At 35.0% G+C, this 16,441-nt stretch overlaps 1 long non-coding RNA gene across 1 annotated transcript; it reads left to right on the top strand.

Annotated features, from left to right (window-relative positions):
- The first annotated feature begins 342 nt into the window (after positions 1 to 342).
- Positions 343 to 1,051, top strand: LOC138307588 (uncharacterized). Its single transcript, XR_011206009.1, has 2 exons — positions 343 to 575; positions 886 to 1,051. It is a non-coding gene; the product is annotated as an uncharacterized lncRNA (long non-coding RNA).
- The last annotated feature ends 15,390 nt before the right edge of the window (positions 1,052 to 16,441 follow it).

Genomic DNA, 16,441 nt, shown 5'->3' with positions numbered 1-16,441 from the left:
TCATGACGTACCTATGGCAGGGCATCTAGGTGTGACCAAGACTTATAACAGGATCTTAGATCACTTCTTTTGGCCCAAGTTGAAACGGGATGTGGCTGATTTTTGTAGGTCTTGTCATACTTGTCAGGTGGTAGGGAAACCTAATCAGAAAATCCCTGTTGCACCTTTGCACCCCATTCCAGCATTTGAGGAACCATTTAGTAGAGTCATTATAGACTGTGTAGGTCCTCTACCCAAAACTAAGTCTGGGAATGAGTATCTTTTAACTATTATGTGTGCTTCCACACGCTTTCCTGAAGCCATTCCACTCAAAGCTGTCCAATTGGTCTTCCAAAAGGACCAAGGTTCAAATTTCATGTCTGGTATTTTTCAACAAGTCATGTACCAGCTCCAGATCAAGCAGTATAAGTCTAGTGCTTATCATCCAGAGTCTCAGGGTGCTTTAGAACGTTTTCATCAGACATTGAAGAATATGATGAGATCTTATTGTTTTGAAAACAAAAGAGATTGGGACGAAGGTATACACATGTTGTTGTTTGGCGTTAGAGAATCTGTACAAGAATCTCTTGGCTTTAGTCCCTTTGAACTTGTGTTTGGACATACTGTACGTGGTCCTTTGAAAATTTTGAAAGACAAAATTTTGGACGAAGATTCTAAAGTGAATCTCTTGGAGTATGTGTCTAACTTTAAGCAAAGGTTGACAAGGGCATGTGAACTGGCAAAAGAAAATTTGGCCGTTACTCAAACCAAAATGAAAACATGGTATGATAAAGATGCCCGTGCAAGAAGTTTTGATCCAGGTGACAAAATTTTGGCCCTATTACCAATACCGGGTCAGCCTTTGCAAGCTAGATATTTTGGACCTTATGTTGTTGAGGAAAAAAGGTCGATGATGTTAACTACATTGTACAAACTCCAGGGAGGCGCAAGAAAACTCAATTATGTCATGTTAATATGCTTAAGGAATATGTAGATAGAGAAGAGAGCAAGACCTCTCAACCTATTGCTACTTTGGCCTCTGTACCATCACAAAGTGAAAGTACAGCTGATATTTGTAAATTAGACTTAGATGGTGGTGTACAAGATGTAGGTTTAGACTGTGGTGTTAAGTTACGGAATTCAGATGTGCTCGCGAACTTGGACAAGAAACTGTGTCATCTATCAGAAAAGGAACGCAATGAACTGAAAGATTTGATACTTGAGTTTAAACATTTGTTTCCGGATACACAGGCAAAAACAGATGCTATCTATCATGACGTGGATGTAGGCGATGCGCCACCTGTCAAGCAACATCCTTATCGTGTCAATCCTTTGAAAGAAGAACACTTTAAAGAAAGAAATTCAATACATGTTGGGACAATGATATTATTGAACCAAGCAAAAGTGAATGGAGCTCTCCATGTGTTCTGGTGCCAAAGCCAAACAAGACATACCGGTTCTGTACTGACTTCAGAAAAGTAAACTCTGTCAGTAAAACAGACTCTTATACCAATTCCAAGGATTGACTCGTGTATTGACAAAGTTGGCAAAGCCAAGTATGTTAGCAAGTTTGACCTGTTGAAAGGTTATTGGCAGGTGCCATTAACAGAAAGAGCTAAAGAAGTGTCGGCATTTGTAACCTCGCAAGGTTTGTACCAGTACAAAGTTATGCCATTTGGTATGAAGAATGCCCCGGCAACATTTCAACGTCTTCTTAACAGCGTGATATCAGACCTGGAAGGCTGTGATGGATACATTGATGACGTCATCAACTACCACGACACGTGGGAAGACCATCTACGCGCGGGATTCGTGAATTCTTCGAAAGACTCACTACCATGAAATTGACTGTAAACTTATTGAAATGTGAATTTTGTCATGCAACTGTTGAATTTTTAGGCCATGTTGTAGGGACAGGGGCAGGTTAAACCTGTTCAGGCCAAAGTAGAATCAATTATAGATTTTCCATACTCCTGGAGGCAAGAGAGAGCTGATGAGGTTTTTTGGTATGGGCTGGATACTACAGAAAATTTTGTCAAAAAAATTTCTCTGTTATAGCAGCTCCACTTACTGCTTTGTTAAATTTAAAGAATTTACCTTTATTTTCCCCTATTGTCCCGGGGGGTCAGCGCCAAAATTTATACAAACTAAACTGTTCCCCTTTTCCCCCAAGATGTTTTCTGGCCAAAGGTTTCATTTGGTTACATCCATGTGGAGGTCTATGACTAGTAGCGATTTAAAGTAAATGTTGACAGACGGACGGACGACGGACGCTGCGCCATGTTATAAGCTACACTGGCTCCTCGGGCCAGGTGAGAGAAAATTTTCCAACAAGCCTCACGTTGGTTTGATTGGAAAAAAGACCGATTTCATTAACACTTAAACTACTACTTTTTTCACAAAAATTTAAATGCAAATTTGTTTCATCTGAATGATATCTGTTATCATTTTGGCCCTTTATTTGCAATTATCTTTCATCTTATTTCATTCAATGGTTACAAAGAGTTGTCTTCTGCACAGGTACTAAAACCATTACACTAATGCAGGTCATATCATTGATATAGAACTTTTCTATATAATATGTATAAACGCGTGTCTGGTGAGCGAGACTTATAAAATGAGTGGTGGGACTTGGTTAAAACTTCATAGTTGTATTATTTCCCTTTCCATCCAGCATATGTTTATCAGAACAAATTAATATCTTAATTTCATTCTAAAATCAAGATGAATACGAAATATGCGGTAACCAGACACTTAAACATGCGAACAACAAAAAAGGTCTTCGTTTACACACTCGTGAATATATCTTCCACATTCATCCACACAAAAGAAAAATAACAAAATTGTGTGTTTTTGGTTTTTACCTTCCGTTGTTGATATTGATCGGATAATATTAGTTGTTTTTTAAGGATTTAACTTGAAAATATTATTTCTTGTTATGGAGATATAACACTAAAAATCTGAGTGCACATCTAAATAAACCGCTGAAGCGGTTTATGATGAGAGGTACAACACAAAAATCTGAATGTACTCTCATCATAAACCGCTTCGCGGTTTATTTAGAGTGCACTCAGATTTTTGTGTTATATCTCCATAACAAGAAAAATATATTCAAGTTAATCCTTAAAAACTAAGTATCGATCAATATCAACTACGGAAGGTAAAACCAAAAACACACAATTGTGTTATTTTTTTCTTTATTGTGTGGATGAAGTGTGGATGAATATATTCACGAGTGTGTAAACTGAAGACCTTTTTTGTTGTTCGCATGTTTAAGTGTGTGGTCCTGCATATTTCTTTCATCTTGATTTTAGAATGAAATTAAGATATGTAATTTGTTCTGATAAAACATAGTGCCTGGATGAGAAGGGGAAATAATACACTATGAAGATTTAACCAAGTCCCACTCATTTTATGTCTCGCTCACCAGACTCTATAAAACACTGACTGCATTAGTGTATGGTTTTAGTACACTGTGCAGATCAACTTGTACCATTGAATGAAATAAGATGAAAGATAATTGCAATAAATGGGCCAAAATGAGAACAGATATCATTCAGATGAAACAAATTTGCATTTAAATTTTTGTGAAAAAAGTAGTAGTTTAAGTGTTAATGAATCGGTTTTTTCCAATCTAACCAACGTGAGGCTTGTTGGCTCTCACCTGGCCCGAGGAGCCAGTGAGCTTATATCATGGCGCAGCGTCCGTCGTCCGTCCGTCTGTCAACATTTACTTTAAATCGCTACTAGTCATAGACCTCCACATGGATTGTAACCAAATGAAAATTTGGCCAGAAACATCCTTGGGGGAAGGGGAACAGAGTTTGTATAAATTTTGGCGCTGACCCCCGGGACAATAGGGGAAATAAAGGTAAATTCTTTAAATTTAACAAAGCAGTAAGTGGAGCTGCTATAACAGAGAAATTTTGACAAAATTTTCTGTAGTATCCAGCCATACATTACCAAAAAACCTCATCAGCTCTCTCTTGCCTCCAGGAGCTGGAAAATCTATAATTGATTCTACTTTGGCCTGAACAGGTTTAACCTGCCCCTGTCCTACAACATGGCCTAAAAATTCAACAGTTGCATGACAAAATTCACATTTCAATAAGTTTACAGTCAATTTCATGGTAGTGAGTCTTTCGAAGAATTCACGAATCCCGCGTAGATGGTCTTCCCACGTGTCGTGGTAGTTGATGACGTCATCAATGTATCCATCACAGCCTTCCAGGTCTGATATCACGCTGTTAAGAAGACGTTGAAATGTTGCCGGGGCATTCTTCATACCAAATGGCATAACTTTGTACTGGTACAAACCTTGCGAGGTTACAAATGCCGACACTTCTTTAGCTCTTTCTGTTAATGGCACCTGCCAATAACCTTTCAACAGGTCAAACTTGCTAACATACTTGGCTTTGCCAACTTTGTCAATACACGAGTCAATCCTTGGAATTGGATAAGAGTCTGTTTTACTGACAGAGTTTACTTTTCTGAAGTCAGTACAGAATCGGTATGTCTTGTTTGGCTTTGGCACCAGAACACATGGAGAGCTCCATTCACTTTTGCTTGGTTCAATAATATCATTGTCCAACATGTATTGAATTTCTTTCTTTAAATGTTCTTCTTTCAAAGGATTGACACGATAAGGATGTTGCTTGACAGGTGGCGCATCGCCTACATCCACGTCATGATAGATAGCATCTGTTTTGCCTGGTGTATCCGGAAACAAATGTTTAAACTCAAGTATCAAATCTTTCAGTTCATTGCGTTCCTTTTCTGATAGATGACACAGTTTCTTGTCCAAGTTCGCGAGCACATCTGAATTCCGTAACTTAACACCACAGTCTAAACCTACATCTTGTACACCACCATCTAAGTCTAATTTACAAATATCAGCTGTACTTTCACTTTGTGATGGTACAGAGGCCAAAGTAGCAATAGGTTGAGAGGTCTTGCTCTCTTCTCTATCTACATATTCCTTAAGCATATTAACATGACATAATTGAGTTTTCTTGCGCCTCCCTGGAGTTTGTACAATGTAGTTAACATCATCGACCTTTTTCTCAACAACATAAGGTCCAAAATATCTAGCTTGCAAAGGCTGACCCGGTATTGGTAATAGGGCCAAAATTTTGTCACCTGGATCAAAACTTCTTGCACGGGCATCTTTATCATACCATGTTTTCATTTTGGTTTGAGTAACGGCCAAATTTTCTTTTGCCAGTTCACATGCCCTTGTCAACCTTTGCTTAAAGTTAGACACATACTCCAAGAGATTCACTTTAGAATCTTCGTCCAAAATTTTGTCTTTCAAAATTTTCAAAGGACCACGTACAGTATGTCCAAACACAAGTTCAAAGGGACTAAAGCCAAGAGATTCTTGTACAGATTCTCTAACGCCAAACAACAACATGTGTATACCTTCGTCCCAATCTCTTTTGTTTTCAAAACAATAAGATCTCATCATATTCTTCAATGTCTGATGAAAACGTTCTAAAGCACCCTGAGACTCTGGATGATAAGCACTAGACTTATACTGCTTGATCTGGAGCTGGTACATGACTTGTTGAAAAATACCAGACATGAAATTTGAACCTTGGTCCGATTGGACAGCTTTTGGAATGGCTTCAGGAAAGCGTGTGGAAGCACACATAATAGTTAAAAGATACTCATTCCCAGACTTAGTTTTGGGTAGAGGACCTACACAGTCTATAATGACTCTACTAAATGGTTCCTCAAATGCTGGAATGGGGTGCAAAGGTGCAACAGGGATTTTCTGATTAGGTTTCCCTACCACCTGACAAGTATGACAAGACCTACAAAAATCAGCCACATCCCGTTTCAACTTGGGCCAAAAGAAGTGATCTAAGATCCTGTTATAAGTCTTGGTCACACCTAGATGCCCTGCCATAGGTACGTCATGAGACAAACTTAGAATATCTTGCCTATACCTCGGTGGGACAACTATTTGATTGACAACCTTCCAGTCTTCCTCGGGAGACACATCAGGGGGGCGCATCAACACATCTGACTGACGGAAGTAACAAACCGGGACTTTCTCAGCCTCTTCCTCACTCAAAGCCCGATTACACAATAAGGAGATTTCAGGATCTTTCTCCTGTTCTACTATAAGCTCCTCTCTAGACAAAGATGATTTACTCATCATGTCAGACAAAGAAGTACCCTTGTTAGGAACAACTCCATCACTATCAAAGTCTACAGGATTGCTCAAAAGATCACACTTGCTCCCGACATCCTCTATATCATGAGCCAAGAAAGTGTCACCTAACCCTGGACTATAATGATCCTCAACTACTGCAACATCAGAAACCTTCTTACTCATTGAACGAGTTACAGCACAAGAAGGGAAAATACCAGGAAATTCCTGTTGAATAGTCTCAGCATCATCTGTTTTATCTGGAATACTGGACACTAAGGGATCTACCCTAACTTTCTCTCCAGCCAAGTCATTGCCTAAAATGAGCGACACGCCCTCTATGGGAAGTTCCGGTCTAACACCAATGGTGACAGGCCCAGTAACCAAGTCTGACTTTAAATAAACAGAATGGAGAGGCACATTAACAAAACCTAACTCTACACCTTGAAGCAAAACACTACTACCACATGAGGTCTCCTCAGACAAAGGCACTACGCCATCTAATATCAAAGAATGAGAAGCCCCAGTATCTCGCAAAATCTTCACAGGTTTCAAGTTGGTAATATCACTAGTAAGTGAAACAAAACCTTCAGAAATGAAGGGAGAGTACTTCTCCAAGACACTATCAGACTCTGAGCTCTTAATCTCAACAGACACTTAAGAATCTTCCACAATATCACTAAGTTTCTGACTAGGCTTTGACATAGCTAACACAGAAGGAACTGACTGTTTACGCTTTTGCTCCTTACGCTGGAGAGAATAACATTCAGACATAGTATGCCCTACTTTCTTGCAGTAATTACAAACAGGACCAGAAGGAGACCCCACACCTGCCCTATGATCTGTTTTAGAATCAGACTTAGTTTTATCACCTAATTTAGGTTTGTCGTTGGAAGGGCCACTAAAGGTTGGGTTCCTAGGCTGACCAAACTTACTAGTACCTGTGGTACTGTTTTTGTCTTGAGAACTGTTTTTAACAAATGAGCCTTTGTGCGTAATCATCAGCCATTGTAGCTGCTTCACTAAGTGTTTCAACTTTTCTCTCATCTAAATGAGTTTTTATGTTTGTGTGGACACAACGTTTAAACTCCTCTATCAACAATAATTGCCTCAATTTACCGAAATCCTCATCAATTTTTTTAGAATCACACCACCTATTAAATAATTGTTCCTTTTCTCTGGCAAATTCTACATGAGTTTGTTCATCTCTCTTTCTCGAGTTTCGAAATTTCTGGCGGTAAGCCTCAGGAACTAACTCATAAGCTTTCAAAATAGCTTTCTTGACTACTTGGTAATTTGAAATCTCATCTACAGATAAAGAAGAATAAATGTCTCTAGCTTTACCAATCAAGACACTCTGAAGAAGCATTGTAAGCTTATCTTCAGGCCATTTCATACTGTCAGCTATTTTCTCAAAATGCAGAAAATACTTGTCAACTTCTTTCTCTTGAAAAGGAGGAACTAACCTAATGTTTCTACTGACATCAAAACCTCTGTTTCCTTGTAAACCCCTAAAAGTTGGATTACTTGAAATGTCTTGAGAAGCTAGTTCTAATTCTTTAATTCTAAGTTCTGTTTCAGCTTGAATTTTTTGCTTCTCTAGCTCTAACATCTGATCTCTCTCTTTTTCTTTTAATTCTTTCTCAATTTCTTTTTCTCTTAACTCCTTTTCTATTTCTCTTTCTCTCATTTCTTTCTCTATTTGTTTCATTTTCATTTCATGTTCAAGTTCCAATTGTCTAATTTGGATTTCTGAAGAGACTGTTTCCTCTATACTATCTAATGCACTACAGTCAAATTTGCCATTGTCAACAAAATATCTTATAATTACATTCCTAATTTCAGCTTTCCTCAAATTAGTTTTGATAGTAAGGCCTAAATGTTTACCCAATAACAGTAAATCCTTCTTACTAACTTGCAGAAGAACTTCCAGGGATGGCGCTTTAACAAACTGTTCTACCTGCATAGTAGTCATATTTATCTAGCTGTTGGTTTCAAATGTAAACTCAAAGTTTGTACACAAATTTTGAAAATTTCTTAATTAATTTTTCAAAGTTAGATTTCACAAATTGAATATCGATCCCGGACACGAGCCCCCAATTCTGTTACATTAACGAATAACAGAAAGGAGAAACCAGCAGCTAAATTCAAAACACAATTTAATTATATATACAATATTATACAGTGATGGTTTACAATATCTAAAGTAATTGGTGGTGGTACAAGACTAGTACGATGATTTAAAGTGTTACTTATCTGTATGCGAATGTCCTGGTATAATACTTGATCCTTCCAGGTTTCAAATTAACAATAATCACAAATCCACAAGGAAATTGAATGTCCACCGATGATTTGTAAAGTTCCAGGCAATATGAATAAATCCACACAAAGTGTTGTAATAATCCACAGATAAAGTCACAATAGCTCTCCCAATAGAATCTTATATGGCGCTGTACAATTCTTGATATGTCTTATTACAGGTCTCATTACAGTTCTGATTAGCCTTGGACAGCTGGAGAATATATATCTAAACCATAATTCAAGAATATTGGAGAACCTTCTACTTCTAGAAATATCTAACTAAAAACAGTAAACAAGTAAACACACATAACTTTCTGGAAATAGATCATTCTAGATCTCTACTTAAAATCAACATGTTTACAAACATATTTGTTTATACATGATTATATTCTAGAAAGTTCTATAACCTAAATCAATGATATGACCTTCATAGGATGTATTGATAAAAAAAGCTATAGGAGTTATCTCCCTTATCTCATAACTACATGTATTTAGTGTCATACATAACAAGATTGTAACCTTAAATTTTAGCTCAGATCCACTGGAGACACGATGGGCGGGGCCCAATAGGGAAATAGAGGTAAATCCATTTTAATCGCTACTAGTCATGTATGGATGGACGGAAACCAAATTTGGCCAGAAACATTCTTAGGGGAAGGGGAACAGAGTTTGTATAAATTTTAGCTCTGACCACCGGGGATAGGAGGGTGGGGCCCAATTGGGGAAATAGAGGAGAATTTTTTTAATTGCTACTAGTCATAGAGTTCTGCATGGATTACAACCCAATTTGCCAGAAACTTCCTCTGGGGAAGGGGGACAGAATTTGTATATACTTTGGCTCAGGCCCCTGCAGGCAGTAGTGGCGGGGCTGAAGAGCGGTTGTAGAGAATTTTATAACTTTTGGCGTTGACCTCCTTGAGCATAATGCGTGGGGCATAAAAGACAAATTAGAGGTAAATATCTAAATTCCTTCAGTAAAGGCACGATGAACCTGTATTCAGAACATTACTTGGCCTTACAAACCAAGTGAGAAATACGGGCCCTCTGGGCCTCTTGTTTTATACACTGGTCATGCATATAACATTTTCATTGAATGAAATTAAATGGAATTGATTGCAATAAATGGGCCAATAAAGGAGCATACATAATTCAGATGAATCAAATGCGCACTGTATGCTGGAAAAGATGTTTACTTTTTGCAAACTAATATACATGACATTGCCAGGCTATTGTGTATACGTGTTGTGCTGACCATGCGTGCCTATCATTGACATGTAACGAATTATAAAAGTGCTGTAGAACGCCTTATTCATCACACTTGAATCTGTACCATCAGTACTTCTTGGCTATTATTTACTGGTGTTGTAATTTCTGCTATCATATAAAGCGACCGAGTGAACGTTTGATATAAATATATAGCCGAATGACGGAGACAAATGTAAATACGTGTTATGTACTTTGTTGTGTTTAAAGTACAGTATATTTCAATCGTTGTCGTTGTCAGATAGTTTTTACGTCATAACATTAGAGTTATGGCCATTTCAGGACATGCCAATTTGGCTTGGGTCGGTCAAAGTCAAAGGAAAACAGACAATAACCGGGAAGTACCTTAAGTAGATAATTAAAAACATTAAATCAAGCAAGACTGAAACGAAAGATGTTATGGAGACGAATTAATATAAGAACATTGCACTTGTTTTTCAATCCAACCTTTATGTGATACATGTTGTACTGTACCCTTATTGAATAAAAAAATATTGTTAAAGCGAAAGAAAATAAAGCGATACTTTATCTGTACACAGCGAAAGGAGTATATTATATATTTACGTATCAATGAGTAATATCGTTGTTTTAATTTCAATTATTTTAGTAGTAGTTTTGAAATCAATGCTAAATTCGAAACATCATTCGAGATAGATTGTGATTGTATAGATAGAATTTGTATTACGTAGAAACACCATTAATAGTTTAGTATACTAGTATTCAATGTCTTAGTATTTGGTTGAATTTAAACACGTGCCAATTAAAGCCAAAATGACGTAGACAAAATATTTTTTTTATGGTAACAAAGAGATTCCTGACAGTGTGATTTTTATTATAATCATATTATGTTAGCTGATATGACAAAGAACGAAAAAACAAAACGCAGCTTTGCAACAAAAGCTGGTAAAAATATAATATTCACCAGATTACACTATGGTGCAGAGTTTAAATGCGGACAATAGTTTTTAAAGAATAGCTTTGTTAAACGACACTAGGTATATTACAAAGAATTATCCATATTTAAACTCGAGTGATCTCACTTTACTCAATACCAATACGAGAATTTCTTACTTATTGGTATTACAAAGGTATGTTTTATTTATTAATGTTTAAGTTTGTTGGTAATGCATAACTGTCTTCCGCCGATAAAATACAAGTTCATTCAATTACGTTGTATGTGTTTTTAAACATCCCAGCAATGTGTATGAATATGTATTATACACCAAGTTCAAAGCATTTTACTTTCTTATGGTAATTATTTTACGTTGTCATAATAAGTATTGTATATTATGATTTGTCTCGATCTATGTCTTAATTTTAATGTAATGGCTACTTTACCCTTTACCTAATGGTGTACAGTTACGCTAGATATGGATGGAACCTTCCTGGTTGTAAGGCTAACATATCGATAATGGTGTAGTGTCTATTGTGTATAAACGATGCCAGGTAGGCAGACCGTTCAGGTAGGAAATCAGGAAGACAAAATAAGGCGTGCTGAGTAAAATGTTAATCATGATTATACCGACATAATAATTATGTCTATTCAAAGTTTGTCAGCTAGGACAGTCTTCTTAAACTGTATAATTAAAGGATCTGCTCTGGTGAAAATACATTTTTCTAATATATTTATTTGGAACTAAGAATCCATACCAAAGTTTAAAATATAATAAAGATAATGGTGTGGTGTGCTTGATTTTGAGCTAGTATTGATCAAAGATAGCTATTTAACGTAAATTGTGATTTTACCGGAATATCACTGATTTAAGACAAACTAAAGCAATATTTAGCAAATTAGTTGTCTGATGATAATGAATATTTGCAAAATTGACAAAATCAAAGATTTCTCTAAAATTTTGCAGTTCAAAAGAAAACAAGTTGCTGGTTCTAAAACTATAATAAAAATAGTGGGTCAGTGTGCTTGATTTTTGGTCTCGTTACAAAAATCGTTGCTATAAATTCAAATCACTTTATGCTCACCTAAATGTAAAAATTAAAAATCAATAAGTTTTAATTCCATACTTAAATGCTTATCATTTTCATCTCAAAGACCAATTTTTAAAACGATAAACAACAACAATTAATATAACTTGATATACCTGAAAATGTTGCACCAGCGAGTTATATAAAAAAAATGTGAAATTTCATCTCTCTACAAAGTGTAAGAAATGCATCTTTGAAAATGGCAACCAAATCTTAAAAATCGTGAATAAAAAATCTACAAATCTTTGATTAATGTTGCAACGAGACTAAAACCTCACCAGATCTTTAAAGGCATACCAAATTGATGTGATGAAGCTTTAATAAATAAACAATTAAATACTGATATTAAAGGCACTAGTACTGATAAGTGCCGAAACAGACTAGAACAATAGTTAAATAACTATCAACCTGAAACACTAACAACTTGGATTCTGATCGCTCCGTCATCAAACGAAATTCAAATTCAGAATATAGTTATTTGATGGTTGGTAATTTCTACGGAGCAGTTTAGTTATACATGTATGTGCGACCTATTATTGTGAAAAGGTTTCTTCTTAGCATCGTAAAGTCATAATTTTCAATTAAATTTGCGTGACATCTACTGCCGATCTGTCTATTAGATATGTTGCCATTGTAAGCGCTAACTCTTTTGGAGCACCTGGGTCTAGTTTACATGTGTCTTTTAATAAGTGCTAATATTTCAAGTAAACTTTAACTTAGATATATAAATAACATATCTTTTGGAAAAAAGACTGTATTTATGATATATGGGTAAGATACCATGTAAATAGCCTTTCTATAATTGTTTAATGTGGCACAATCACCATTCATCAGGTAAACTATTGCTTCATTTCAATACAATATTTTGTTAATGATATATCAGGTATGTTAAAAACTCAATAAAGTATTTATATTGAGGTAATAAGCCATGCATATGTATGTAGTAGATATAACCATTATAGAGGTTGGTATCATTGTATTGTTATGAATTCTTGAATAATTGCCATTTCGAATTGCGTATTACATAATGAATGGAGCCATTTCTCGATAAGTCAGTTATAAAGATCTCAGGAGTGGGGATTGACCGGCATAGTATAACAACATATAGAACTGGTTCAAACCCATAATTGGAGTCACCAAACATATCCTATATATAAATGTATATACTGCCAATTCTAGATTTTTTCAAACATCACTAAATAAAGGTTGAAATAGATTTATTCGGGTAATAAAATAATCTAGTAACAAGTACTGTCAGTAAATTTTAGATTTTAAACCGTAATATTCGAATCGTTTATACATCAAATCAATGGACTTAGAATTTAAATCTTTTAACATTAATAAATACTATTCATTTTTCATCTGTACGAACTTGTGCGGCGAAATTATCATAAACAGTTAAAAGTCTATTAGAGATATACGTTACAATGACCAGGGTATTTAGATTTAATTCGTACTCTGTCATAGACTACGATATCAAGGAAGTGATCAGACATCAATACCGTTGATTACTATCACCATGATAAAAGGCCATGTGGCTGAAACACCTGGGTATTCGAATTGCTAATTGCAATACATGTAGCATGTAGTCAGACTACCTAAATACGTAGAACTGTTTTAACTTCCGGGTCTTAACTCAAACATACATGTAGTGACATTATCATAGTACCATGACTGACTCCATTGTCTAATACTGAATCGAAATGTACCTATTATATAGTACCACACTGGATCTAGTGACATTTACATAGCGCCATCTATTGTCTAATCCTGACTAGAACTATCGTACAACACTAGATCTATACAATATTGTGCATTGTGTGAATTCTCTCAATGGTTTTGTTCTCAGTGCAATCGAATAGCAAGTACAGACATAGAATACCGCCTAGTCTATGCCTGGTTTTTCTCAAGGGGTTGAATATTGACGTTTTCTATGGTATATAGATATTATACCTATTCATGTAATAAAAGATATATAGATTTATTATTTCGTCAGACTGTAGTTGTGATATTTATTTGAATATAAATTAATCACTTACTATATTTATCGTCTTTTTCAAAGCATTTACGATAAATATCTTGATTATTATCAAAGAACACTTTTACATGTATAGTGTGATATACAGCTGTACTTGAACAGAATCATTTGCCCAATACAGTATACTATCATCCCAAAAACACAGCTATGTTCTAACATTCGTACTTTTTTGTAAATTTAATTTGAAAATCTAAACGTTTAGAAGATATGTCACCCTCAGGCAAACAATAATTTATTTTGACCTGTGTTAAAGTACGACATTTTACCATCTGAACAGGATCTGAAGGTTTATAGACGTTTATAATATTTATTTCAGTTTCAGTTTATTTCGCAATTTTTACACCCATGAATCGGGAAGAGCATTAATATTTTATTCACCACCAAATATACCAACATTTTGATAATTACAATACTTACATAGGATTTAATTCAAAAGGTAAAAAATGATTTCAGCAGGTATGTTTCCATAAGATACATAAGGCATAAAACCGGATTTTACTGTGCATAGATTGTGTGTTGTAACTTATGTTGTTTATAAGACATCATGAATATTTGTTTGTCCATTTAAATGATTTCCAGAGCTTCATTCATCAAACCTGATGATTTTCAATAGATTACTGGAAAAATATTAAAATGTCAATTTTTTGCCTAGTTATTTTATGTAAATTCCATATATATGAATAGTAATTGATTTATTGATACACAAATACACACCGTATATCTATAAATATAACAATTACTGGTACATCTGCTTTTGTGCAAAACGTAAAAACGTATTTTAGTTATAAAACGTAACAATTATTACATTTGTTTTAACCAAACACATTTCCCTGGTGCTGAAGACTGTGTTCTGTTAAATTGTCCAATATATAATTCAATCTTATTGTAACGAGCTATATCATTGGATTAAAAATTATGGTAACATCTCATGGCGTAAAACATGACGTCATCGTTTCAAACTTGAATAGATGTTTATGCGATAGAGATAAACAAAATCTCTGAGTGTACTCCCATGAAAACACGAGTAATCTTCTGTTCTTTGCGTTATAGAGATGTAACCCAAACTTAGTGTACTCTCATCATAAACCTATACGTGGTTTATTTCTCAGGACCCAGCTTCATGAAAATTCCTTAACTTTAAGGAATTCCGAAACTTAAAAAAAAATACCACCAGGAAAGTATAAGAGAGATAAGGGAACGTCTTGAGTTACGGAGCTTTTCTTAACTTCTGTAATGCTTTCCTATGGAGAATTTTAAGTTAAGGAATTCTTTACATTTAATGAGTGTTGTTGAAATTTGACCATGGTTTGTGTATTATTAGAAGCACTTAATATACCTCCATAACATAAAAAGCTATTCAGGTTAATTCTATTCTTAAATTACAAATCTAAAAACATTATTTAATTTATGACATCAACGTAATTAAGTTTTTCAGTTTATTGGTTAATTTTATTCTTAAAAAACTTGAAGATGCCCCACCGCCGTCAGAGCATAAACGATACTCAATATTTGTACAATAACTGATGTATAATTGTGTTTATATGTGCCTAATTCACAAAAAGAAATATAAAATAATTTATTTTATTTTTTATGCATGCGCAATCAGTACGTCATGCCTTACAGGATATAGTGCCATGGATTTTTTTCTGGACACAATTGATTATTTTTAATATTTTTATCTTAAATAAAATCAGAAACTCAAACTTTTCAATGGTGTCAATTGTGTAAAGTAAGTAACTTTTGTAACTAAAGAAAAATACTAATTCGTCTGTTCCTGTTTTTGGTAGAGGAAAAAATACCATTTGTCAGCGGTGGAGCATCTTTAAATTACTTATCTAACCATTGAATGAATGATACATATCAATTCTGGTACACTTGTATTATTGACACATTCCACAATGAAAATACAATATGTAATAAATATGTCATAGAAAGAGCAAACAATTATTTATATCCTAATGTAATTAAAAATTACACAAATATCGTTCTGACAACACTGTCAATATCTACTGAAAACACAATGTAACAAACTGTATCTAAGTGTTTTGTTAAATAGGTTTTCTTGTCAATCAACTGATTAATTTCTTAAGAAGTTGTGAAACATTTTTTTATTGCAAGTCGCTATTTTGATGTAAGAACCTCAGTATTAGTGTTATTGGTGTGAGATACCTGAATGAAATTATCGACATTGTATTTTATTCTCTACAGAAATGAGAAAATTATTATCACACAGTATACAAAGTATGCAGCCAGCAAAAAAGACAATAGACCAAAATCTCACGGGAAAAGTGTCATGCAAGGTTTATATGAAGAATCACTAGAGCATGAAGTGAGGGATTTTCAAGAGAGAATAAAGCAAATGTAATAATTAATAGATATTAATGATCTTACCTGTCGACTGAAAACACTCTCATCGTCGTGCTGTTCCTCCCCCTGCTTTTTCGTTTTTCCTTTCTTTTTATTTTTCACTTTCTTCTTATCTGTTTTGTTGAACTGACTTGTTTTCCTGGCATTGTTGTCCGATTCTACTTCTCTGTGAAGATAACTTTCGTTGTCACTTTGCCTGTTGCTGGCCATATCATCAGATTCGTACATTCTTGTAAGTCTCGGCTTTTCTGACAACCCTAACTTAAATGACGGATTCGGTTCCCCGGTAAGTCTGCCGGCGGGCATAGTTGCCCTGAGTTGATTATGTCTGTTAAGGTTCTGATTATTTGGCAGAT

The sequence above is a fragment of the Argopecten irradians genome, chromosome 14 (genome assembly GCF_041381155.1).
Source record: "Argopecten irradians isolate NY chromosome 14, Ai_NY, whole genome shotgun sequence".
Classification (NCBI taxonomy): Eukaryota; Metazoa; Mollusca; class Bivalvia; order Pectinida; family Pectinidae; genus Argopecten; species Argopecten irradians.
This window is presented reverse-complemented; position numbering and strand designations above follow the sequence as displayed.